The 26,561-nt window shown below is 36.1% G+C and overlaps 1 protein-coding gene across 5 annotated transcripts in view; it reads left to right on the plus strand.

The window, feature by feature from the left end:
- The window catches only part of Mbd5 (methyl-CpG binding domain protein 5), a 479,901-nt gene that overhangs the window by 345,688 nt on the left and 107,652 nt on the right, over nt 1-26,561 (plus strand). The window contains exon 1 of one of the 5 annotated variants that reach the window (XM_023721334.1): nt 2,749-2,776. The exons of the other annotated variants lie outside the window; for them this stretch is intronic. The gene's annotated coding sequence lies outside the window, so the exon portion shown is untranslated. Of the gene's footprint in view, nt 1-2,748; nt 2,777-26,561 lie in introns of those variants that run through there. 5 annotated transcript variants of the gene reach the window in all.

The raw sequence follows: 26,561 nt of genomic DNA on the forward strand, positions 1-26,561 counted from the left end.
AAACTTTCAGATTGGTTCCAGTACATGGCTTTGGTGTGTTTTCTGGATTTCTGTGAATGACAGGTAATACCCACTTCCCCAGCTAGCTTGCTACACCCTAGTTTCATGCTTCAGTAGTGTGTGAAGATCCTAGAAATCAAACAAATTTGACCATAGAATCCTTTCTTATAAATGACATCTACTTGTGGGATACAATTTGGGAGGAAGAGAAAGATGGAAACGTAAAACTGCTCTGAAAAAAAACCACTATTTTATAAGAAAATGAGCAAGAGAAAAAAATTTAATTGCAAAACATTTTAAACGTCATTGTATAAGTTTACATTTAACATTAAATTTAGATCACACAAATATACAAATTTTTGACAATTCTATCATAGTAGAGTCTTTTTCTTTTTTTTTTTTTTTTTTTTTTAATGTATTTGGTACAGGGTGTCACTTCAGGGCTTGGACTTGTAGTGAGCCTCCTGTTTTCAGCCTCCCAGCACTGAGATTACAGGCATACACTGCCACCACGCCCAGTTTCGGCCTGGTCTTGGTGGCCGGCTTCTTTTCATACTTTTAATTGTCCCACACTCGCTCTGCAGACCATGTTTCTTTTCCTACCTTTAGTAAATATAAAACTCACTACACTTTTTGTGTTCGTCTTTACCAGTTCTTTTTTTTGCGGAACCGGGGATTGAACTCAGGCCCTTGCGCTTGCCAGGGAAGCACTTATTCCACTGAGCCATCTCCCTGGCCCTTTACCAGTTCTTTAAGACAGAAAGAATCTAAAAATTACCTCTTCAATCCTTAGATTTCTGAGAGATCTAATTCTTGGATTTGTAAGGAAATCTTAGACATTATATCATTTTATTTGTCATCATTTTATGTATACACCAATTCCAGGCTGGTTTCGTGGTGGGGCTGATGCAACCTGTGGTGTGGGGATCAAACCCCAAACCCTGTACTTGCCTAAGCAGGCACTTAGTCTACTGAGCTAGCTCGCCAGCCCTACTAGAATCTTCTTAAAAGTATAGTTTTTTCCTTAAGATTTTCCTTGTCTCCTTCCTACATGTCTTTATTCTACTCTGCCTAATTCCCACACATCAGACCTTGGTCTCTTATTCTTGAGTGTAGAAAGCCTGAGGGTCCATCTTCTTGTAACTGCTTCAGACTTAGGAGGGTCATTGCTTCTCCTAGCCAGAAATCAAAAGGGTGTTTGTTTTTTTGTTTGTTTGTAGAACCAGGGATTGAACTCAGGGCCTCGTGCTTGTCAGGCAAGTGCTTATTCTACTGAGCTATCTCCCCAGCCCCCAAGATCAAAAGTTTCATCCTGACTGATCTACAAGAAAGAAAAGAAGATGAGCTTTGTTGTATAATCTTTTGTTTTAATGTTTTGTTTTTATTTTGTGTGCTTTAGTTTTTCCATATAAGGTCAATAATGAACCCCCATGTACCATGTATCTCATTTTGGCATTAGTAATTAAGAACTCATAACTAATTTTGTTTGTTTTAATTGTACTCTCTATGTTATTTTGAAGGAAATCTTAGACATTAAATCATTTTGTTTGTTAGCATTTTATGTATGCACCAATTCCAGGTATAATTTTATCAAACCCATATTTTATTTCTGCCATTGTTTGTCAAGCTGAAATCACTTCCACTGTAACAGATTTATAATCTATCAAACATCAGCATTAGCAAAGATTAATGACATGATTTTTAAATGGTCCCCTTAAGAATTTAATTGTAATAAATAATTTGTAAAGGAAAATGTTACTTATTCCCTATATTAAAAGGAAAGTGTTTAATTACACACAAAGCCTATTCCTTTTTTACTAAAGTTGGCTTAGAAATTATAATTCTTTGTAGTGTTATATGAATTTTATTTTTTTAATACTCAGAAAGTGCTATTCTAAATGGTGAGTTAGATAAACTGTACTCTCCTAACCTGGGTCTTCCCAAGTCTTTTAAGTAAAACTTTAAATATGCCTTCTCCAGATTCTTTCGCGTGGTGGGTAAAAAATTGTATTTTATTGTCAGCTGAGCAGTTACTGGAATAAAAGGAAAGCAGTTGCAGTGGTCAAGCCTATAAATAAAGAATGGAGAATTGTAGCATGACAGATGGCAATAAATAATATATTTTATTTCCCATTTAATTAATTTATGGTAAGATTTTACTTTAGCTTATCCCTTGTTTCAGAGACTTGCATCCCTAACTTTGCATTGTGGCACTTAAGAAAATTATTTGGGGTTTTCAAATAATAACTGAATCATGAAAACTATATTTCAAAATTCTCAATGTATTGAACTCTCCTTTATCACTGTTTCATATGCTCTTTGAGACTTTCATGTACCTAGTTGCATGTATTATGCAATATAGTCCCTAGGCATTGTTGTTATTAGAATGTCTTTTATAAATGAGTAATGAAAGCCAACATTCATAACAGATTGGCTATTGCTCTAGGTTTCGTAGTTTGCTGTGGTTGGTACTGATGATTTAAACAAAAAATGAAGTCATGAAAGCAGAGGGAAAGATGTTCAAAAATGAATACACAAGTTTAATTCCGAATATCCATCAGAATTTTTGCTTCAGGCTTTTCTAGAGGATCCTGAGTAATGATTAGGTGAGATTATAGGCCGTAGGCAAAGCCTGGGGACACAAGTGCTTCTAACCAGTCATTTATCTTCAAAAAGTGGCTCTTAGATTGTGGGCTATTATTTGAAATACCAGAGAGAATCAAACCTGAATCTTTTACTTTATTCCACAGGTCATCTCAGCAGTCAAATTATGAAGGTAAATTAAATGTTTGCCAAAACAAAAGACCTTCATAGATTTTTCATGTCCTATTATGTTTATGTTTAGTATATATATATATATATATATATATATATATATAATTTCATGTATCTACAGAAAGAATTATGTATAAAAAGTGTAACTCCAAGAAAGTAATCACTGTTGAAAATTGTTTTCATCTATATTAAACATCTATTCAAGGGAGATAAAAGTTTTTGAAATGAAATAAATTTCATCTCTCATTTTTATTAGAGTTTTGTGGGAAATACATAGTTGAAAAACCTCCCGTATATACTGCACTTTGCTAAAAATATTCTTTTAGCCTGATTGGATAAAATTATGAACTGCTTAAAAATGTGTGCACATTTTGAAATAGTCTTTTCAGTTATTGAAACCTCATTTTCTGTATATCTTTATAGTTTTTTTCTTTAATGATCATTTTATGTCTTAAAGTTGTAGGAATTATATCACCTTTTGAAAACAGGCAAATACTTTACATGACAAATAGTAAAAGAGAGGGAATTGACAAGCTAAAGTATTTACTTATCCAATTTATAGAATAATAATGATAGTAAAAACAAAATTGTATTATAGTATTAATCACCTAATAATTAAAAGAATAACAAGCTTTAAATAGAGCTTACCATATGCCAAAACTATTCTCATTTGTATTATAACTCCTATTATTTGAATTTTATAAATGAAGATACTGAGGCAATAAGAGACAAAAATGATTATATAGTATGTAGTAGGATCAGAAAACTGAACTAATAATATATAAAACTTGTAAAAACTTAAAATTTAAGCAGGGCATGGTGGTATATACCTGTAATCACAGCACTGTGGAGGCTGACGTAGGTAGGAATAATTGCTGAATTTGAGGCCAGCCTGGGCTACAATAGTGAGTTCAAGGCTACTCTGTCTCAAAAAGAAGGGAAGGAAGGAAGGGAGGGAGGGAAAAGAAAAGAATTATCCTAGAATTTTGAATAGTATTTTCATGTTTTAAATAATTTTTCTTAACCTGTTGACATCAATTGCTCTTTCCTTTTTGAGACATCAAATATTTTTTTTGCATGATAAATATAAATAAGAGTACAGAGCACTGATGTTTTTAAACTACCCTCTTGTTCTTCTGTTCCTAGTTATGTCTCACTAGTTTGAAATATTCATTTTAGCAAAACACAAATATTTATTGAAGACTTGCTATGTGTCAAATGTTTTTCTTGAGGTTGATGGCACATGCACAAAAAGATCCCCTTCAGGCGGCACAAATCCCCTAGAATTTATTTAGACTTAAATTCTTCCTAAGATTATTCACCTCTCATTAGCTATTGCTTAGTGTGTTTAGATTTACAAGACTACTGTCAAAAAACGGGGGGGGGGGGGGGGGTGTTGTTTTTGTTTTTGTTTTTACTTTGTTATTTTATTTCAGTGTGTAAGTGTGGCTAGGAGTGTTTCTTAGGATTGAACCCAAGGCCTCATACATACTGCTGATTGCTCTACCTTGGAGCTGTGCTCCTGGACCTTAAAAAGTTCTTAATTCTTCTAAGGCACCACACATATAATTCATGAAGCAGCTATTTATTTATTCTGTAACCTCAGAGAATGCGCATTGTGGAAGAAAGGCAGCCAGAGCATACGAGCTTATATTCGAAAGTGCTACGCATGAAAAGATGCAAAGATACTTTAGGATTTTTTTTTTCTCCCAATGCCTTCAGGGCAGGTTTGGCTGGCTTGAGTTGTGGGAATGCAACCACAGCAACCTGAGCCTGACTGCTTTGTTGAAGCAGCCACTTAAAGAAGCAGATACTTTATAATTTGAAGAAAGATGGAATGTAGAAAGGCTTTTTTTAACAACAAGGGTTAGCCAAAGTTTAATTTTAAGGTGGTCCAGGATGGTTCTTAGAAGGGGGGGAATGCAAACCGTTGTTAGTACAATGTGAATTTTATCAAGAGTACGAAAGAAACCTGTAAGAGCTCAAGAAGGGGTTAGAGCAAGGACAGGATACAAGGACAGGACATGGATACAAGAACAGGACATGAGAGAGCCACAGTGGAAGTTCTCAGTCCTTCAGTGTACCTGTCACTGCATATGAGGCAGTGTACTTCAGCTTGAAGGTGTAGTAATACATAAAGTGAGCACAGGTGCAGATTTTTATTAAGCACAATCTTACAAAATTTTACTTATTTTGCTACCATAGTTCAAGGTGATAGAGAACAAATATTAGACAGACTCATGTAGTCTGGGAAAATCAGGTAAAACTTTCCTCAAGAAGGCATTTTAGCTGAAAATTGAGAGATGTGTAGGACTTTAGAAGGTTCAGAAAATTGGGACTAGGATAAGGAAGTGGTGCACTGTGACTTTCATCGGCTGCAAACACTTGCTGTCATGGGTCCCTTCCAACATAAAAATATATTACTATGATATGAAAATGAATGATAGTATTACATATTAAAATATTTTCTTAAGGCTGACCAGATAGATAGCTCAGGGGACTAAAGTGCCCACTTAGGCAGAGCACAGAGGCTGGGTTTGATACCTGGTGTGCCTTGCCGACCCCACCCTAGAGGCCTGCTGAGACAGCAATTGAGACTGGGCGTGGTGGTGCAGGCCTGTAATCCCTGTGTTTGGGAGGCTGAAAACAGGAGAATCACTGAGTCTGATCTCCCTGTAGACCCTGTCCTAAATACATTTAAAGAAGAAAAAATTTCTTTGTCCAGGTGTGATGGCACATGCCTGTAATCCCAGCATGAGAGAGGAAGACAGCCGGAGGATCACTAGAGTCCGAGCTGCATAGTGAGACCCTGTACAAAAAAATAAAGAAAAAAAAAAAAACTAAAATATTTCTTTGATGTATTTTTTTCTTATTTCAAAAGAAATTAGAACATTTTCATAGCTCCTAAACATTTGTGAACTCTAGACCCTGTTTCAAATGTGCCTAATGAATAGGGTGACATTGGACAAAAACATTTCAGAAGGAAAGAACAGCATATAGAGAATGTTTCAGGGGCTTGCTCAGGGAGTTCAGAGGCCAGTGGAGATAGACCATAGAGTGCAGGGTAGGGCAACTCGAGGTGAGGCTAAGGAATCAGGCAATGCCTCTGTAGTTTTGTCATAACTATGGGTAATAAAGTTGTTATGGTTTGTGGGTATTTGTCCTCCCAAAGCTTCATGCAATCATGGGGCCGACTTCTAGAGTTTGTGATTAACTCATGATCCACTGATTATGGGTCTGAGTACTGATGGGATTATGGGTGTGAGTACTGCTGGGATTATGGGTGTGAGTGCTACCCCCAGCCTGGGACAGATAGCCTGAATGTAACAAAAGAAACAGAGACAGACTTCTCTGTTGCCATTGTTGCTGTTACTCCTCCATTTTGCTCTTGCTGTTTTGCTGCCTTCTGCCGTCATGAACTGGTGCCCTCTGCCTTGGAGCCAGTCGAGTATGGACTGAAACCTCCAGTAACTGTGAGCTTCCTTCAGCTTTCCTTCCTTCATTTGAGTGTTGGGTATTTGTCCCTGCAATGAGAAAAGGGTAACTAAAACAAAAGTAATGACATTTTTGTCCCATTAATTATATGTAATGGCTTTGTAGCCCTCTCATCTCTCAGATAAGGCTTTAGTACACCTTCAACTCTTCTCTCTCCAGGTTTCTATTCTTAGTTCTTTTATTTTAATATTTCAAAAATTGATGCCATTTATATCAATTTTTAATCCTGTAAGGAAGCATCTACAAGATTGTGGGAAGGGACCGTTTGCATTTACTGTTCCCTGTGTCGTGAATTCAGCAGATGGCCATATCACTTGATCCCTCCCTTCTTCAAATTCTATACCTAAGAGGCAGCTGCTGAACAGGGCTTCACTGGCCATCTTATTCTAAAAAAACAACTCTTCTACCTAGCATTCTTGCTCTATTTCTCTTATTTTTTTTCATACCTATTATAAATTATTTTAACTTAATTTTTTAAGCTATTGTCACATTGCCTCTTCTAAACTGTAGGCTTCAAGAAAATTGGAATAACTACACTAATCTAATTTAATTTTTGTTGTTTATTTTTCTTCATAATTACCACATTCTCAGCTAAAAGGGTGCCATATCCCCAGTTGACACTAAATAAATATTATTTTAGTTAATGATTCATTACGGTGACAAAGATTCTTGTTACATTTCCTTGCTAATGGAACTTTCCAGTTCTTCCCATTGAATCAAGCATTTTGGTAGAATCTCCTTTTTCCTGCAAACTGCTCTAGTCCCAGTTCTTTCAAACTTTCCTTTCTATCAAGCATTCAGGTAAAAGTCGCTTTACTCTTTTCTGTGGACACTGCTCTTGCTTTGGCTGCGTAGTGAGCATCCTGAGCCTAAAGCTCTCCTGGTTAAAATTATTGCAGACCCCTTTTTTGGTCTCTTTTTATATTTTAAATATTTCTTTAATGAAACATATTTTAATAACTTCTTAAGGAAAAGCATATGAAAAATCAAGTTGTGATTATTTCAGATCATTGAGGTTTGGGTCCATTGTATCAATTTGTAACACCCAAATGTGCAAGCCTGAGGGCAGGGCAAGGCTGGGGGAAGGGAAAAGGAAGAGTGTGTGTGTCTGTACTGGAGAGGGAGAAAACGCACTTCGAGGAGGCTATCTTGGGCTGTCTGCATTACAGGAGACACTAAGTAGAAACTGACATTTTATGCTACATGTACTAATTTCTTTTCATAATCTTAATTGTCACATGGGTTCACCCAATATGATGAGGAAAAGCAATCACTGCCAGTCTGACTGCCTTCTTCTAGTCTGCGACTCCAGATTACAAGTCACCCTTTTCTAAAAATCAAAGACAGCTTCAGGATGCTGGAGCCAGGGAACTAATCATGTCACTCAGGGGAGAGTCCCCTTAATGCTCCACTCTAAAGCTGTTCTTTGCTTAAGGACTGATTTCTTCCATAAGAAGAGTCATACTTTTCCTTAAATAAAGACGCAGCTAATCTGTTCATTTTGAGTCCCAGCACTCTTCCTGTTCCTGCTGGCCCCTTAGCGGGCACCTCTGAGCTGCTGCACCTCACTCTCTGTGGTTGTGTGATTGATCTGGCCTGGCTACTCTATGCCATGTCTTCCAAAGCCCACTTCAGCAGCTCACCTCTTACTGTTTCCAGCTTACCTTTTTTTTTTTTTAAGGAGTCAAAACAGGGCCAGTGAGATAGCTCAGCAGACAAAAGCACCTGCTTCAGGGAAGCTTAGGCAAGGGACTACAGTTCCATCACTGGCAACACATGCTACACCAGCCCCACCCCTAGGGCAGGCTGAGCAGGCCACAGAGTCCAGGGTTAGTGGCCTATACTGATGGTAATCCCAGCACTGGGGCAGCTGTAAACAGGAGGATCACTATGAATCTGAGCTGTGTAGTGAGATCCTGTAACAGCCAAATACTCTTTAAAAAAAAAAAGTAAAAACAAAGATAGAAATAAAGCAACATACAATACAAATGGTACAGAATTTCAAAACCAGATTAGAAAATTAACAATAGTTGTTGTTTTATGTATTGTTATCATCAGATTTGATGCTTGGATTATCAGATATATGTATGTATGGTTGGTCAAACAAACATTAACTCTTAATTTCAATAAACCATTTTTTCTTGTCCTTTTTGCTTTTTTAATTTATTTTAAAAAGGTATCAATAATGGATGAGACATAAACAGTACACATGTAGAAGAACAAGATGAGAAGTATTCAACTGTGGTTTTTATGTTGTACATTGTTATCCTCAATGTAGCTCCAGCTTACCTTAATTTGTTTGATCTTGCATCTGTTGTGGCATTATTTTTCATTTCTGTACTGTCATTTTAGTAGATCTTAAAAATTATAAATATTTACCTGCTTTTGTTTTATTTTTTACTTTAAAAAAAAAGGCAGTGCTGGCCAAATAGCTCAGCAGATTAAAGCACCTGCTTAGGCAGACACAGGGGCCGGGGGCTCTATCCCCAGACCTGCGATGCCAGCCCCGCCCCCGGTGGCGCACTGAAATGGCAGTTGAGACTGGGCATTGTGGCACAGGCCTGTAATCCCAGCACTTGGGAGGCTGGAAACAGGAGGATCACTATGAGTCTGATCTACACAGTGTTACCCTGTAGACCCTGTCCTAAAATACAAATAAATAAATGGCAAAGAATGGTATTTAGTTTCAAAACAAGATTGCAGGAGCATAACAATGGTTAGTATATTGCATACTGTCATCTTCAGAGTAGTTGCTCAGATGACAAGATGCAGGATTGAAACATTGGTCAAGTAGTATAAGCATAAGTCTTTTTTTAAATGAACTGATAGCAATTAGTAATATAACTATCTTAACTATGTTGCATGTGTGTATATTTATATATTTATATGTATGTATTTTTTTTCCTTTTCCTTCCTTCTTTTCTCCTTTCCCCAATTCCAGTTTCTCTTTTTTGGAAGTTTCTTCACATTTCTCAATATCTATTGTACATTTTTAACTTTATTTACCCATTCAGTTTCTGGAGACAGAAAATGTTTACACATTTGAGTCTGATTTATTGCACATACAAGTATGGTCTCAAGTTGTATCCATTTCCCTGTAAACGTCTCACATTTATCCTTCTTTTGAGCAAAATAGTACTTTACTATATAAAAGTACCACATCTTTTTATTCATTCTTTGGTTGATGAGCATTTGGGTTGTTCCCAAGATTTAGCTATGACAAATTGTGCTGCTGTGAACATGGGTGCATGTATATTGCTGTGTTATGGTGTTTTTAATTCTCAGAAAACACCTAGAAAGAAAAAAGCTGTGTTGAATGAGACCTCTAATACTAGTTTCTTCTAGACTTCTAATACTAGTGAGAAACCTTCCCACTGATATCCATAGTGGTTATACCAGTCTACACTCCTACTGATACAGGGAGCCTCCAAATGACACAGGGAGAAAAACTGATCTCACAACCTAAAAGGTACGTGGGACGAGTTTATGTTCTCTAAAACCAAAGAATGACTTTTAGGAATAAACGGAGGTTATGAGCAGAATATATTTATTGAGGAAAAAAAAAAATTTCTGTCTGAGGGGGACAGGGGGGGGGGCCCGAGCAGGTTGTCCCTAGGAAGCTGTCTCTTCCAGGAACTTTTATAGAGGAATACAATGCAGTGAGGGCGGTCTAAGGTGGTGGAGACTTGGGAACTCACTTAGTTGGGCATGAGGTGGGACAAAACTGTGGTCAACCAGTGAGATTACAAGCACCATTGCTCAGGTAAAATTGATTAAGTCCAGGACCAAATGGGGAAGCAGTCACATAGCAAGTGGGCATGAATACAGGACAAGGTCTCTTCCTGTTGGGGGTCAGGCTAGTGACTCTTTTGGGCTCTTTCAAGGTGATTGATTCCTATTTAGAATAGGAATGCCCATCCCTAGAGAAGTATGTAGCTGTATTTGTTTCTTCTTTTGTCTTAGTCTTGAGGTGTGGTCCATATGGGAGTGTCTCTCTTCCCAATTGTCCAGTCACCTTGTCTTCCATCTTCTCTTCTTGAGGGCCTGGCCCTGTCTGGCTGCCTATAATATTTCTGTTTAACTCAGCTGCCTACAACACTACCAACAGTAGAGAAGGGTTCTTTACTTCCCACAGCCCCTCCAACATTTGTTATTGGTAGCTTTCTTCATGATAGCAGTTCTTTCTGGGGTGAGATGAAATCTCAGTGTTGCTTAAGTTTGTTTTTATTGACTGACAAGGGATGGTTAACACTTTTTCATATATTTATTTGCCATTTGTACTTCTTCATCTGAAAAATGTGTATTTGTCTCAGATACCCATTTTTGGATTGAGTCTTTAAACTGACTGGGGTAGGGAACTTTTTTTTTAATTCTTCATATGTTCTAGGTATAAATCCTTTGTCTGAGGGACAATTAGCTAACACTTTTTCCCACTAGCTGTATTGTCTTTTTGCTCTGTTGGTGATTTCTTCTGACGTGCTGAAACTTTTTAGTTTTAGAGATCCCAGTTGTTGAGTCTTTGAAGTATCATGCAGTTTGGGTTTTGTTCATGAACTCTCTACCTACCCTATATCTTAAAAATTTCTACCTACTTTTTCTTCCAATAGACTTAGTGTTTCTATTCTGCTGTTTAGATCTTTGAAACATTTTGACTTTAGCACATGGTGACAGACATGGGTCTAGTTTTAGTCTTTGATGTGTAGAGAGCCATTTTTTTCAGCAATATTTATTAAAGAGGCTGTCTTTCTTCCAGTGGGCATGTTAGGCCTCTTGTCAAAGAAAAGGTGGCTGAAAATATTTGTAGTTGTGTGTGCATTTTCAAATTTGCATCAGTGGTCCTCAGTCCTGTTTTTTGTTTGTTTGCTTGTTTGTTTGGTTTTTTTTTTAAGGGGGGGGGTTGTTGCTTTTCTATTTATTATCAGTAGCATCCTGATTTTATCACAGTAGCTTTACAGTATAATTTCAATTTAAGGGTTGTGATGCCTCCTGCCTTGCCTTGGTTACCAAGGATTTTCTTTGCTATTCTATGTCTCTTCTGGTTCAAATGAATTTTAGAACTATTTCTTCTAGTTCTATGAGATCGTTAATGGTGTTTTGATCAGAATTGCATTAAATCTGTATAACAATTTTGGGAGTATGGTCATTTTCACTATGTTGGTTCTTCATATCCGTGAGACTGAGATATCTTTCCACTTTCTGATAGCCTCTTCAATCTCATTTTTCAGAGTATTGTGATTTTTGACATATAGATCCTTTCATTCTTTTGTTAGATTGATTCCTAAGTATTTTACTTCTTTAGATGCTATTGTGATTTCCCTAATTTCTGTCTCAGTGTGTTTATTGTTTGTGTTCAGGAGTGCTGTTTTTGTTGTTTGTTTGTTTGGTGCAGGATCTCTATTATGGCTTGTGTATAGGTGTCCCCCCACCCAGAGCTTCATGCAGTCTTGGGGCAGCTTCTGGAGTTTGTGATTGATTATTGTGGGTGTGGATGCTGCACCTTCCCCTGGGCAGGTAGTTTGCATGTCAGTATAAGGAGGAAAGAGAAGCTAACTGCTTGAGCAGCTGCTACTCCTCCCCTCTCTTTTGCTCTTTGCTGCCTCCAGGAAAAGTTGCTTTCTGCTATATGCTGCTCTGCTTTGGACCCAGCTGAATATGGACTGAAACTTCCAGTAACTGTGAGCTAAATAAACCTTTCCTTCCTTCATTTTGACTATTGACTATTTGTTCCAGTAATGAGAGCAGAGTAACTAAGACAACTGAAACTCTTAGTGTTCTTCCTGTTTTCAGCCTTCCTAGCACTGGGATTACAGGGATGCACCACCATGCCCAGACTCCATTGTTGGCTCAGGGGGCGGGGCGGGGGCCAGCACAGCATGTGGTACCAGGGATTAAACCCAGTCCCTGCACTTGCCTTAAACAGGCCCTTAGTCTGCTGAGCTATCTCCCCTCCCCTTGTGCTATTAATTTTTGAGTGTTGACTTTGCATCAAGCTATACTTCTGAATTTGATTTTTAAATCTATAAGTGCTTTGATAGAGTTTTGGGGGTCTTCTGTTTAGTGTATCACATCGTCTGCAAATAATGATAGTTTAACTTCCTCATTTCCTATCTTTATTCCTTTTATTTCTCTCTTTTGTCTATTTGCTCTGGCTAATGTTTTCAGAACTATATTAAGTAGGATGGTGATAGTGGACATCATTGTCTTGTACCTGTTTCAGCTTTTATCCATTTAATATGATGTTGGCTGTTGGTTTGTCATCGATCACTTTTATAAGATTGAGATAAAAACCCATCCAAGGGCTGGCCAAATAGTTCAGTGGATTAAAGCACCTGCAAGCAGGCACAGGGGCCAGGGGTTTGATCAATTGAGACTGGGCATGGTAGCTTGCACCTGTAATCCCAGCTCTTGGGAGGCTGTAGACAGGCAGATCACTAAGAGTCAGATCTGGTAGTGAGAACCTGAATACCTGTAGACCCTTCCCTAAAAAGCAACAACAAAAAAACCTATTCCAGTTTTCAATAGAGTTTTTATCATGAATAAGTGCTGAACTTTCATAGGAAGTTTTTTCTACATCTACCTACTATCTTTAAGTAGAAATCACTGTAAGTTTCTCAGCAGATAAATGAACCATAATGGCCATTTTTCAAAGATCACTATAACTCAGGACATATGAGAACTTGTACTGTAATGTCATGTACCTCGGTAGTGTCCCAAATTTTCTGATCAAGAAGGTTATGGGGCCAAAGAGGAAATTGATCGATGACGTAGAGTGTGCCTAAGGAGAGTCACATGAGGAGAAGACACTCTCTCAGGCTTTCACAGAGAGCACATTGGCCAAGCAATGGCCGTGACTCATCCACATGGCTGCACTGACAAAGGTTCTACAGTCTGAGGTACAGGATCTCAGGATAAATCCTGAGGGCATTTCACTGACCTTCTCAAACCAAAAAGCTACAACTCTTGTTGCATAGGTTCTGCTTTACCTTGGTCTTAACCATCCAGTAGAAAAGTATGAAGATGAAATATAGGAAGTAAAGCCATGTTGTTATGTTGAGCTGTGGGGGACTCAGGTCAATAATTTCTGACATTGCCAATTAAACAGAAGACCCAATGCTATTATGGGCTTCTGTACTCTTTTAGAATATTTTGCTGAGTTTACACACCTATAATATTCAACAACGGAACTTAAAAAAAAATTGGGGTATAACTATGAATGTCCATTTTGTATCTGTGTATTCAAAGTGGTTGGGATAGATATATAATTGCATTCTCTTAATGAATAGAATGATTTTTTCTAATGGTGTTTGTAAGTAGGATCACAAGTCTGCATCTTGTACAGCAATTAACCACTAAGAAGAATATGTGCAGTGTATTATTTGTTGAAACTGTACTTTCGATTTGATTTGAAACTGTCTCATTGCTATATGTTTATCAATAAAACTTTGAAAAGAAAAAAAAAAGATCACTATAGATTCAGTTTGAATTATGACAACAAAAACTAACCTTTTATGTCTAGTGTGTATTTATGTGATTTTTATAACAAAAGATATAAGTAATAAAACTTAAAATAATACCGTGAAAATTACAGTCTTAGATATAAACAGGTAGATTCATATTTACATTTGTGACACAGTCTTCTACAAACAAGTTAAATACTTTCTCCTACTAAGTGCTAAATGTAAGATGTGGTGGTACATACCTATAATCCCATCCATCACTCAGGCCTGAGGTAGAAGGATCACTACAAGTTCAGGAACCATCCTGTGCAATATAGTTAGTTCAGAGTCAGCATGAATTACTTACCACAGTACTGTCTCAGGAAAAAAAAGTAAAATATAGTTATTCCAAGGCAAAAATTGATCTGAATTTCTTCAACAATAATCTAATCTGGATCTAGCAGTACTCTATTAGTATTTCCTATCCATTATTTGATCCCAACTCATTGTCATTCTTGAATGTAATTATTATTTTGCATAGACTAGTTTTTGTTTGATTGGTTTTTTTAGAGGTTTGAAAACAGACTTGGACTTTCAGAAGTTTATGGTCTTTAACTTGTAATTAGTTAATAGCATTGAGAAAATATTATCACATAGGGTATGGTGATAATCAAAATGAAAAAATATATGATGTCCACTATTTTTTTATTATTCTTTGTACTCATTTAAAAAAAAAAGGAAGAAAACTCTTCTCTGGAATACCTCTATATAGAGAGTAAATTCTGTGATCAAAATCTCCCAACCTGCATCTATATGAAAGTATTGGCATTTTTTTTGTTTGTTTTTTGTTTTGGCCCCTGAGGGTGGGGCTGGCATGGCATGTGGCAGTCCCCTGTGCCTGCCAAAGATTGCCTAAGCAGGCACTGTAGACCACTGAGCTATCTCACTGGCCCCAGTATTGGTATTTTAAAAGAGGACTGGAACCAGGTAATGGAGCATTACACATAGAAAAACATTTTTCCTGATTTCTTACATCTTTTTTTAAAAAATATTTTTATTGAGAAACAGCAGAGACAGTTTCACAAACGATTACTAGTACATTTTCAATAACTAATACATTGCATATTGTTTTCTTAGTGGTTATTCATTGTACAAGATGCAGACCTGATATCCTGTTTCAAACACTATTAGAACAAACTTGCATCTTAATTAGTTCATTTGTATATGAGATTAAGTGTTAGAGCCATTGAAAACATAAATTGGTTGTAAGTAAATATAGATCTTTTTGATAATATTAATAAGGATTTTGTTAAAAGTTGTACCCCCTGCATCCTAATCATTTAAATGTGATTTTCCAGTATTCTCCATCTTGAATGTATTAGAATATATTTTCAAATAGATTAACAAAAGTACACTTACACAAGTTTTCATTTCTAGATCCTTTAAAAAGAAATTTTAGATATATAGCATATATCATAGTCTATATATGTTGCATGTTAGCATTGTTGCTATCAGTTTCTAAGGAAAAAATAAATAAGTATGTGGATATATTTATTTATTCTTACCCTTCATACAAAAACTTAGAGAAAGGGGAAAGAGGAATTTGAAATCAATAATGTAATTCATTTGTTAGATTTTTAAGCAAAATAATAAGATTATAGTAAAAATCATTTCAACTTCCAAATCTCTGTAACTATGATCACAACTAAAAGAAATTGCAAGCACAGTGTATGTTTTTCATAATTAAAATGTTATAAACCCTGTAAGTTTCTTTCACGTGATTATAATTTTAGGAATCATTATTATCCTGTCCATTTGCCTTTGTTATAATGAAGGCTATAGTTTCTGATTACTGCTAAGTATTGAAAAAAAAATTTCCCCAAAATTGAACTACTCAGTGTGCATGTAGATACACGTGCACATCAAAGAAAGCAGTAAAAGCAAAAGATATTTTTATGAAATAAATAATCCTCCTTAAAGCTTTTAGTTTACATATTAGATGAGAAGTTCACTTTTAGGGCAATTTTATTTTATTAGGTGTTTTTATATTGAAATTTAGATTATACTGAGATTCTTTTTCATAATATGAATGTTGTAATTTCTCTGTGGCTCTACAGAAATCTTCCTTATGTTTTTTTCTTATTCGCAGTATTCAAAGTAGTCCATGTGACCTAGATATTGAAAATCAAGGTAGACTGTGCTGCATTGCTGATATTTACTGTGAAACCTCAGAAACATTATGGTTCCACAGGCTAGAATTACAGGGCGCACAATGTTTAATATTGCTGTTATTTTAAAAGGTCTCCGCCAGCCTATGCGATCATTTTTCATGCAGGCATTAAGATATTGTTCAGAGTATTTTGTGAATAATCAAGCTTTACATCACAATCAAAATGCAGTATTCAGTGTTCAATATCTAATTTGAGATCAAGCTAGATTGACTCATTATAGGTTTTTTCCCATTACTTATCATGTATTTAGAATTATAATTAGTAAATTTAGAAATCCAACCACAATAATATACAATTAATTGTTCTTAGTAATTTGGTGAGAACGCTGATTAATTATTAAAAATAAAATACCTGGAGTCTGTTTTATAAAACTAGTAAATATTATCATATATCGGAATTCATCTGTTCTCAAAAAATTCAGCTTTTATATTCAAGAAGCCATATTTTCCCAGTGTGTAAAGCTGTTTCTTCCTTTAATATTTCTGTATAAAAACAAAACCCCAAAAGAAAAGCATTGAATAAGTTAAGGCATCTGCACAGGTAAATTGTATGCAGCTAGTGAATTATTTATACTGAGAATCCGATTTTGTTTTTTCCTTCAGTGTAGTAGGAAATTATTAAATAAAAGAAATAAAAGATTACATCCTAGTTTCAGCTGAGAAATTTAAAGCACAGACATGCTACGGATCATCTATGTAGTTTTTGCTCTCTCATTTGTAGAAAGATCAGCTTGCCAAACTAATTCATCAATTCTTTTTATAGCCAAAGGGAACCACAGAATACCAGGACAGATGACCAGAATCAGTACTGAGAAAGCTACAAGATGAAAATTTATACATGGAATAAACTCTGAGTATGGGGAGGGATGGAAATAAGTAAGCTTTGCAGCCGTGTGAGGTAGAAGCTCAGCAGAATCATATGGAAGCAACGGATAAACAGGTTGTTTGTTTTTTGTTTTTTTGTTGTTGTTTTTTTTTTTTTTTGATAAATAGTTTTTTAAATGCAGAGGAATGGTTCAGAACCAGAACTCAAAATAAAAACTGAGATAGGGCATGTTAAAATCTTTTTAAGGTGTGGGCATGGGAGAGTTACTGGGGTTGGAAACTTCCTGTAATTCAACAGTAAATCCGGATCTGATTTGTCTACTGCTTCTGATCAAATTTATTCTTCATTTCATCCACATCAGTGTTTTGCAAATTGGTGTTTCATAGAACAGTCTTCTGTGTGATGAAGATAGGGGGAAAAATATCAGTTACTCGCTAAACTTGAGGAATTAGAATTTACACTCATTTTTTCACAGACCCATGCAAACATTCTTTATATTTCACTCATGAAAACTCACAGTGTCCTTAATATACAACTTTTCCACCACCTCTACCCCGATAAATCCAGCATTTCCTTTGTGGGACCGTTACACACTATTGTGCAGCGCATGAAATCCAGTGTTGTTGAGCAGTGTGCACCAGAACACTGGTTTGAGAAACTGTTTCATTAGTGTTTTAAAGCAGAGAGCTGTTGCGAAGCCATTTCTATCTAGCAGAGTAAGAAGTCAATCTTGTCAGTGTGATTGGTCCGAGAGACAGCTCGGTGATGAGTAAAGCACGCTTCCGACTGGGTCCTGGTACCTGACCTAGGAACCCTGTCTGATGCAGGGCTCCTTTATTTCCAGCTCCTTCTATGTCATCCACTTCCCAAAGCCATGAACCAAGCAGCTTCCTTCCATCATGCCCATAATGGTTCTGCTTTGGAGCCAGCTGCCAAGGGACACAAATCCCTGAAACCAGTGAGCCACGAGAAAGCATTTGTCCCTTAAATTGTATGTACCAGACATTTGTTCCCCAGCAACAGAAAGATCACTCATTCCAGTAGGGTATGTGTTGAGTGAATGTGTGTAGCTGTTACAGCTGTGCACACCATCCACGTACGACATGGGAAAGACTGCATCCCATAGGAGACAGTAGGAAGCTCACCATGAGGCATGTTTCTGAGCCCATAATTGGACAAGAATCATTAAATAATAAAAGTATCAAGAAATGTTTTACAGGGGGCCTGGGAGATGGCTCAGTAGAGTAAGTGCTTCCCTGGCAAGCGCAAGGACCTGAGTTCAATCCCCAGTTGTGTGTGTGTGTGGGAGAGAGAGAGAGAGAGACAGAGAGAGAGACAGAGAGAGAGAGGAAGAAGAGAAGAGAGAGAAGAGAAGAGAAGGAAGGAAAGAAAATGTTTTACAATATATTCTGCTATTACTAATTCTTGATAAATAGGACCCCAGCTGGAAAACTCTTGATGCAGTATTCTGTTGAAAGTGGAAGCAGAACACTTGCATTATCTATTCTTGATCTTCCATCAGCTAGCTCTAAAATATTCTAAAGATTTCTTTATTTAAAAAAAAAAAAAGAGGGAGTTTTTCACTAGTAGTAAATATTAAACTTTTTAAGACTTGTAAGTTTGTGTTCAAATTTGGGAAATTCTCAATTAAAAATGATCATGTTTCTTTATTCACTATTTGTGTTGTGAACTTCCAAAAGATAAATGTAGTTTTAAGGCTGTGTTGCCCTATGTCTGTACCACATATGTTAAGTAATCCTTAAGACGTAGTTTGGGAAATACCAGATAGATTATATTTGGAATTTCTTTCTTGTTCTAAAAAAATTATAGGTCACTGATTTTAAAGTATCTATGTATAGTTTTTGGAGCAACAGGGAGAGAAAAAGAGGAAAGTAGATAAGAGAAAAAAATACCAATAAAATACTTGTGGGGTAAAAATGTCTTCGGTTTCAACTTTATCCTATAGCAACTACACATTAAATTTAATCTTCTGAACTAATTAAAAATAAGACATGATTTGAGAATGTTTAAATATTTTTAAAAATACAGAAAAGTTAATTTTTATGATTTCTAGGTAAAATGCTCTAAAATATCATGCATTCCATTATTCCGAACTTTAGAAAATTGAATACTGTCCTAAAACACTAATAATAGTTAACAAGTAACAATTTTTTCAAAATAATTGTTTTTGACACTGTTCAGAATCAACAATGTAAAATTATTCTTCAGTTTATTCTTTTTAGTAACTTTCTTCTAATAAAAAAATAAAAATGTATGAATATTTTATTTCCTTGCAAGTAGATTAGAATATAGGTGGCTTTCTTTTCACTGAAAAGTCACCAGCAAAAATATTTGGAGGTAGGAATCATTTCAGAGTTACCCTCTCTGGTAAAATCTGAGATAATATGCACTTCAAAATGAATAATAATGATGAATTATATTCCACTTAATAATATAATCCATTAGTTCATACAATATACAGGAACAGATAAATGAGGACAGAAAAATCTTTACCTTAGAGTTCCAACTATTAGGAATAACGGAGTTAGAAAAATAATGAAAGGATCTTCAAATTAGTGGGTAAATTTTTATATTAAATAGTTTCAAAATATTTTTCCACTCATTTGTTATGAAAGAAAGTAGTATTCTGACAATGGAGAAACCAAAGATTATGACCTTAACAAATTGATCAATTGATACCCCAGTACTGGGATGAACTGGCATTTCATATTCCCTCTGAAATCATGCACTGAAAAAAAATTACCTCTGAAGTATTCCTCTCAAACTGTATACTTGAATCCATTTATGAGCAAACATCAGACAAACTTGAAGTGTGGCAAACTCAACAGAACAACTGCCCTACATTCTTCAAAAATGTTAGCATCAGTTAGACAAAGGCTGAGTAATGATTCTGTTTTAAAGAAAACTAAAGAGACAAAACTAAGTGTAATGTGTGATAATACTGAATTCTGTTTGAGGGATATAAAGAGAAATCTATCAGCTGCTACAGATGGCAGAGTGGGCACCATTATAAAAATTAAATATGGGCAAAAAGATTACATATGGGTGTTATGGTTTGTGTCTAGTTGTCCCCACAAGCCTCATGCAGTCATGGTGCTGCTTCTGGAGTTTGTCATTAACTGATACTCAAGATTAACTGGGATTATGGGTGTGATTGCTGCTAGGATTATAGATGTGAGTGCTGCTGGGATTATGGGTGTAAATGGTGCTAGGATTGTGGGAGTGAGTGCTACACCCAGCCTAGGGCAGGTAGCCTGGATGCAACATAAGGGAGCCAGACTTTCTCTCTGTTGCCACTATTGCTACTACTCCTCTCATTTGCTCTTGCTGTTTTGCTGTTTTCTGCCACCATGAACTACTGCCCTCTGCCATGTACTACTCTGCCTGGGAGCCAGCCTATGGACTGTAACCTTCAAACTGTTGTTTGTACCTTTTGGAATGGTAATGTTTATCTTCTGCCATTGAATGTTGGAAGTGTTTAACTCTTAATTTGTACAGGGCGAGTTTGCCTTAGATCTTGAAGGAAACTTGGGACTTGGATATTTCAACAGTGCTGAAGCTGTAGGACTTTGGCAACTGTTAGAAATGGACTAAAACGTCTTTTGCATAAAGGAATGTGCACGAGTCTTTCGGAGTCCAGGGGCAGAATGTTATGGTTTGTTATAGGTATCCCCAAAGCCTCATGCAGTGATGGTACTGCTTCTGTAATTTGTGATTATCTCATGGTCCACTGGAATTATGGGTGTGAGATATGCTGGGATAATGAGTGTAAATGCTGCTGGAATTATGGGTGTGAGTGCTACACCCAGCCTGAGGCAGATAGCCTGAATGCAACAGACTTGCTGTCTGTTGCCATTGTTGCCGCTACTCCTCCCTTTTGTTCTTGGTCTTTTGTCACCGCCATGAACTGCTGCTCTCTACCTTGGAGCCAGCCAAGTATGGACTGAAACCTCCATTAACTGTGAGCTAAATAAACCTTTCCATCATCTTGCATATTGGGTATTTGCCCCAGCAAGGAGAGAAGAGTAACCGAGATAACATTACTTGAATTTGGTAATTGTATTTTGGTGATACAGAAGAATGATCTTTTTTTAAGGAAATACACACTGAAATGAATTCAGAACAATATTTAGAGATAGACACATTGCTCTAATTCTCAAAGACTTCAGGGAAGCAGAAAGATGAGCAGAAGCAAATGACATAAAATGTAAACATCTGAAGAATCTGCGTAAAAGGATTTATAAGTTTTTTAATCCTATTCTTGAAATTTCTGTAGGTTTGACTTTATACCAAGACAAAAGGCCTTTATACTTTTTTTTCTTAACTTAAAATGTCTACTGAGAATCAACCTATTTCACTATAATAGGTCAAATATTTCAGGTATATAAGAAAAAAAAAAGTCCAGAGACCAGGCGTGGTAGTGCATGCCTGTAATCCCAGCCTTGGGGAGGCTGAGAACAGGAGGATCACTACGAGTCTGAACTGCTTAGTGAGACCCTGTTCCAAATACATTAAAGAAGAAAGAAAAGAAAGTCCATATCAGAAGGCCAGAACTTAGAAATTTATCCCATTTTGTTCAAGTCAGTAAATTTATGAGACAACTTTATAATAGCAATAAAATTGTACTTGCAAGAAGTAATTTACAGTATATTTCTAAGCCATGCTGAATTCTTTATGTCAAATGTACCATATGAATTCAGTATATTAATATTTTAAGAGAATGCTCTTAGAGAATTGACATGAGACAACTATTTCAAAAAACATAAAACTACATCTCTTGTTTTCTCAACCTCCCTCCAGCTACAACACTTTTTATTTATTTATTTATTTTTTTCTTTTTTGGCAGAACCGGGGATTAAACTCAGGGCCTTGTGCTTCCAAGGGAAGCGCTTATTCCACTGAGCCATCTTCCCGGCCCTACAACACTTTTAACCATTCTTTATCCCGTACTTTACGTAACTGATTTAAGCATCAGAGAACATGTTTCTTCTACTAATCATTGTCACCACTTTATAAAGGTAATAGATTATGTATTAAACTGAAAAATATGTTTTTGAACTTACTTGTACAAGAATTGCCTGTTTTGTTGATACTTTTTTGTAGCAAAACATACTATAGTGTGTTTTTATGAGTTAATTATTAAAATGTTTGGTATTTTAAATATTTTTATACATCACAGTTTTACATTAGTTGTTTAATATATGTTTATGTTTTACTTCTCTCACCTTTCTCACAGGAAAAATTCTGTCTTGTTTGGTTTTTTCCTTTCTTTTTTTTTTTTTTTTTTTTTGGCAGAACCAGGGAATGAACTCAGGCCCTTGCGCTTGCCAGGGAAGCACTTATTTCACTGAGTCATCTCCCCAGCCCCTTGTTTCTCCTTATGATCTCTCTGGTCTTTATTTCCAAATGTGTGATACTATATTTCTCTATTCAGAAGCCAAATTTTTTTTGCTGCTTTGACGATAAGAGTTGGTAATCCAAAGCAAAATCCAGAGAGCTAAATCATAATATAGTTTCATTTTTCAGAATATTTATTATTTAATATAACAAACAGAAAAGACATTACTAGAATTCAGATCTGATATAATTCTTTTTTTTTTTCTGATATAATTCTTAAATATGGATCTAGAGCCAGACATGGTGGTGCATGACTATAATCCCAGAGCTTGACAGCTAGGGGGAAGGGGGATCATTGCAAGTTTGAGACCAGCTTGGGCTACAAAGTGAGCTCAAGGCAGCCTAAACTGCTTAGGGACACCCTATCTCAAAGGGACAATAAATAAATAAATAAATAAGCATCAAAACAAAAAGCAAAAGCATAGGTGAAATGAGTAAAGAAGTAACAAAGTGCTAGGAATTAATTAATGTGTCTGAAACATTTCACAGAGAGCAAAGTGGTCAAGCAGTGCCTTGTGACTCATCCACATGGCTGACACTGACAAAAGATCTACAAAGTGCGGTACAGGGTTACAGGATAAATCCTGAGGGTACTTAACTGACCTTATCAGATACAAAAGTTACATTTCTTGTTACACAGGTCTTGCTTTATCTTGGTCTTAATCATCCAGCAGAAAAGTATAAAAACGAGGTATGTAAAGTAAAGCCACATTAATATGCTGAACTGTAAAAGGCTCTAGTCAACAACTTCTGCGGATAATCCACTACTATTGTGGACTGCTGGACTGTGTTGGATTGTTTTGCTGAATTCATGCACCTGTAGTATTTAGATATCAATGGAATACCCATCTCTGACAGGACTAAACAAAAAAGGGGGACACAAAGGAAGGACCATTTTGTATTTGTATATACAGAGTAGATGGGATAGATATACAGCTACTTTTGCATAATTCCATGAGTAGAAAGATTTGTACTAATAGTGTTTGGGCAGGATATCCTGTCTGCTTCTTGTACTATGGATAACCACTAAGAAAATAACAATGTACACTGTATTAATTATTGAAAATGTCCTATTAATCAGCTTTGAAACTCTCATGGATATTTGTTTCTCAATAAAATAAAAAATATGTCCGAAGCAGGATTTCAAAACAATTTGATGCTCTGCCTAAGGGGTTTATCATTACTTTCTTTCTTTCTTTTTTTTCTTCCCATGCTAAAGATTAAACCCTAGGCCTTGTACATGGTAGGTAAGCACTCTACTACTTAGGTACGTGCCCAACCCTTTTTATTTTCTTTCTTTCTATCTATCTGTCTATCTATCTATCTATCTATCTATCTATCTATTTATTTTTTAGGGAAGGGTCTACATACAGGGTGTTCTGGGTCTCACTACTAGATTGGACTCCTAGTGATCTGCCTGTTTACAGCCTCCCAAGAGCTAGGATTATAGGCAAGCACCACCACACCCAGTCTCAATTGCAGTCTCAGCATGCCCAGAGAACAGGCCCCCATGGCAGGCCCAGAGATTGAACCCCGGCCCCTGTGCCTGCTTGCAGGCACTTTAATCCACTGAGCTATTTGGCCGGCCCCCCCATTCTCTTTTTTGAGACAGGGCTTTAGTAAGTTGCCCACTCCAGGCCTTGGTCTTATTTTTCTTTTGTCTTATTGAGCCTCTCACATAGCTGAGGTTACAAGAAAATGTCACCACACCCAGCAAATTATTTTTAACATTGTAAGTTCTAAGACAGTTTTGTTTTGGAAAAGTCTATTTTGGAAACAATGGAAAACCTAATAACTTTCTTATGAAAAATGTAATAGTTTTTTAAGGAAAGGTAAGTATATAAGCATTTCTGAAAATTAGCTGTTTCTATTTCCTGCTGTATCTTTGCTTCTTAAAATTCTACAAAGAATGTTATAGTCTACATTCAAAATGCATTAAATAAAACATGCTAATAATGTTCTTGTCCTTTTAATGACTATAATTTCTAAGAGAAAGTAGTCATATGTCATCATTTAAAACTATTTTACAAAATTAAATTTTGGACTTTTATTGCAGCAGAAAGGATTCTATATCAGTACTGACCTATTTTTGTTTCCTCACTAATATTTTTTTAGCAAGAAAATAACTGTATCACACCAGAATATAAACCAGAATTCTCCTGGAACATATTTAGAAAGAGAAATTCATTCTTACTGTTTCAGTAATCTGAGTGTGAAGTTATAACATATCAACAACCAGCAGACAGAGAAAAAGAATACTTTAGCAAGTTAGGCTATTATATACTAGATCAATTCTAGAAATTCAAGATTTTCAAGATTTTGCTAAGACATTCCTAAACTAAGTGCTATTTCATTAAGAAATGTATAACTTGGACAGTGAAAAAAGGGCATAGGATTTCAAATTGGGGCCTGTGTATTACATCAAATGGTTTTATCATCTCTTTAAAATTAATTTGAAAGTTGCTTTTTGTTTTCTGGACTCCTAATTGTAGGATTATTTTTAAGTAGCTTTATCAGGAATAGAAAAGTGATTTTTCACTCCCTCTAGCATTATAAGCCAGATCTAGTGACTTTCCTATGAAGCATCAATGCACCCCTAGGTATTTCATTGAAATCTCTGTTGAAAACCTTCTTTGGCATGTACATTAGTTCCACTTAAATTGCATATGCCTGTGCCAGGTGCAGTAGTTGAACAAAAGTTACAGACACAGAAGATATAGTCCTCATTCTCCAATTTTTTAATATAAGCAAAGCCTAGCAATGGATATCTATGGTATGTTTGATCTTAATATACTATCCAAGTTGAATACCTAAAACAATAATATTTTTTCTTAAGAAATGTTTGTCTTACTTGCTTCAATGGTTGAGCTTTTTATAGTTAACTGGTATATTCCAATTTAAGCCATACAATTTCCACATACTATTCGGCTTTCAGAGGAACTCAGGAAATAAATATGAATTTTTAATGAAATCTATATTTTTCTGCTAAAAGCACAACTCTAGTTCATGGCCTACTAATTAATGAATGTTGGCTCATTAGCTTCATTCTTGAATGTAAAGGACAATAAATCATGATGATGAGCGCTTGCCAGTATGAAAAGCAATATGATTCATTGTTTCTGAAGGATAATAGTGGTGAATTTGAAAGAACTGTCTTAAACAGAATGAAAATTTCCAGGATAAGATAACAAGGAAAGATCTGAAATTACAGGAGATAAAAGATAAGAGATTGAGAAAGGTTAGCCTAAAGACCATAGGTTTAGGAAAGGGGAGTGGGTTCAAGACATTTATAGAGTCACAGAAGTTCTCACTTCTGAAGAGTTTGATGATTACATATCATTTTTTAAAATTTTATTTTAAAGAGAAAAAAACAAAAAATAACAGATATAAAACAAAGTAGCAATAAAAATGATACAGAATTTCAAAACAAGAATTGGAAATTAACAGTGGTTGTTATATTACATATTGTTACTGAATTTGTTGCTCAGATTACCATATGTAGGTATGCAAGATTGATCAAACACTTAAACATTAACTCTTCCAAATATCATTTTTAAAAAGTCAAAGAAAGTCACTTGAATTTGGGGTGTTGGGTAGTCATCATTATTTTCTGAAAGTATTCTTCTGAAGATTTTTAACCAACTCTGTTAGTGGGTAACTAAGGGAAAAGTAATTTTAGTTTTAAACAGTCATAGTTGGCTTTCTGTACTACAATAAAGCTTTGTATCTTTTCTTTGAATTACATGCTGGGATAGATACATGGTTTAGCTGCACACGCTCCTAATCCTTACCTAAATTTTAAAATAACTATTGTTGCTATGGCTACAAAATTGAATTTTTACTTTGGTAAGAAGAGACTTTGTAGGGCTAGCCAAATAGCTCAGCAGATTAAAGCGCCTGCTTAGGTAGACGCAGGGGCCAAGGGTTTGATCCCTGGCGTGCCATGCCAGGCCCCTCTCCTGGGATACACTGTGATGGTGATTGAGACTGGCTTGGTGGCACACATCTGTAATCCCAGCAAGAGGCTAAAAACAGAAGAATCACTAGGAGTCTGATCTATATTCTGAGACCCTGTACACACTGTACCAAAGAGATTGAGAGAGAGACTGAGAGAGAGGAGAGAGAGAGAGAGAGAGAGAGAGAGAGAGAGAGAGAGAGAGAGAGAGAAACAGAGACTTTGTGGAAAATGAAAAGTCAGATGAAGAGAGAGGAGACAGGCTGGGTAGATAGCTTGGCAGTCTAAGTGCTGGCCTGGCAAGCACAGGACCCAGGTTCAATCCCTGGTACCACCTGCCATAGAGAGGAAAGAGCTATGGGATCATGGGGGCTTCTACCCAGATTTCAGAAGACCTGGAAGGCTAAGCAAAAAATGTGTGACAGG

This window comes from Octodon degus, unplaced genomic scaffold (assembly GCF_000260255.1).
Source record: "Octodon degus isolate 3935 unplaced genomic scaffold, OctDeg1.0 scaffold00082, whole genome shotgun sequence".
Classification (NCBI taxonomy): domain Eukaryota; kingdom Metazoa; phylum Chordata; class Mammalia; order Rodentia; family Octodontidae; genus Octodon; species Octodon degus.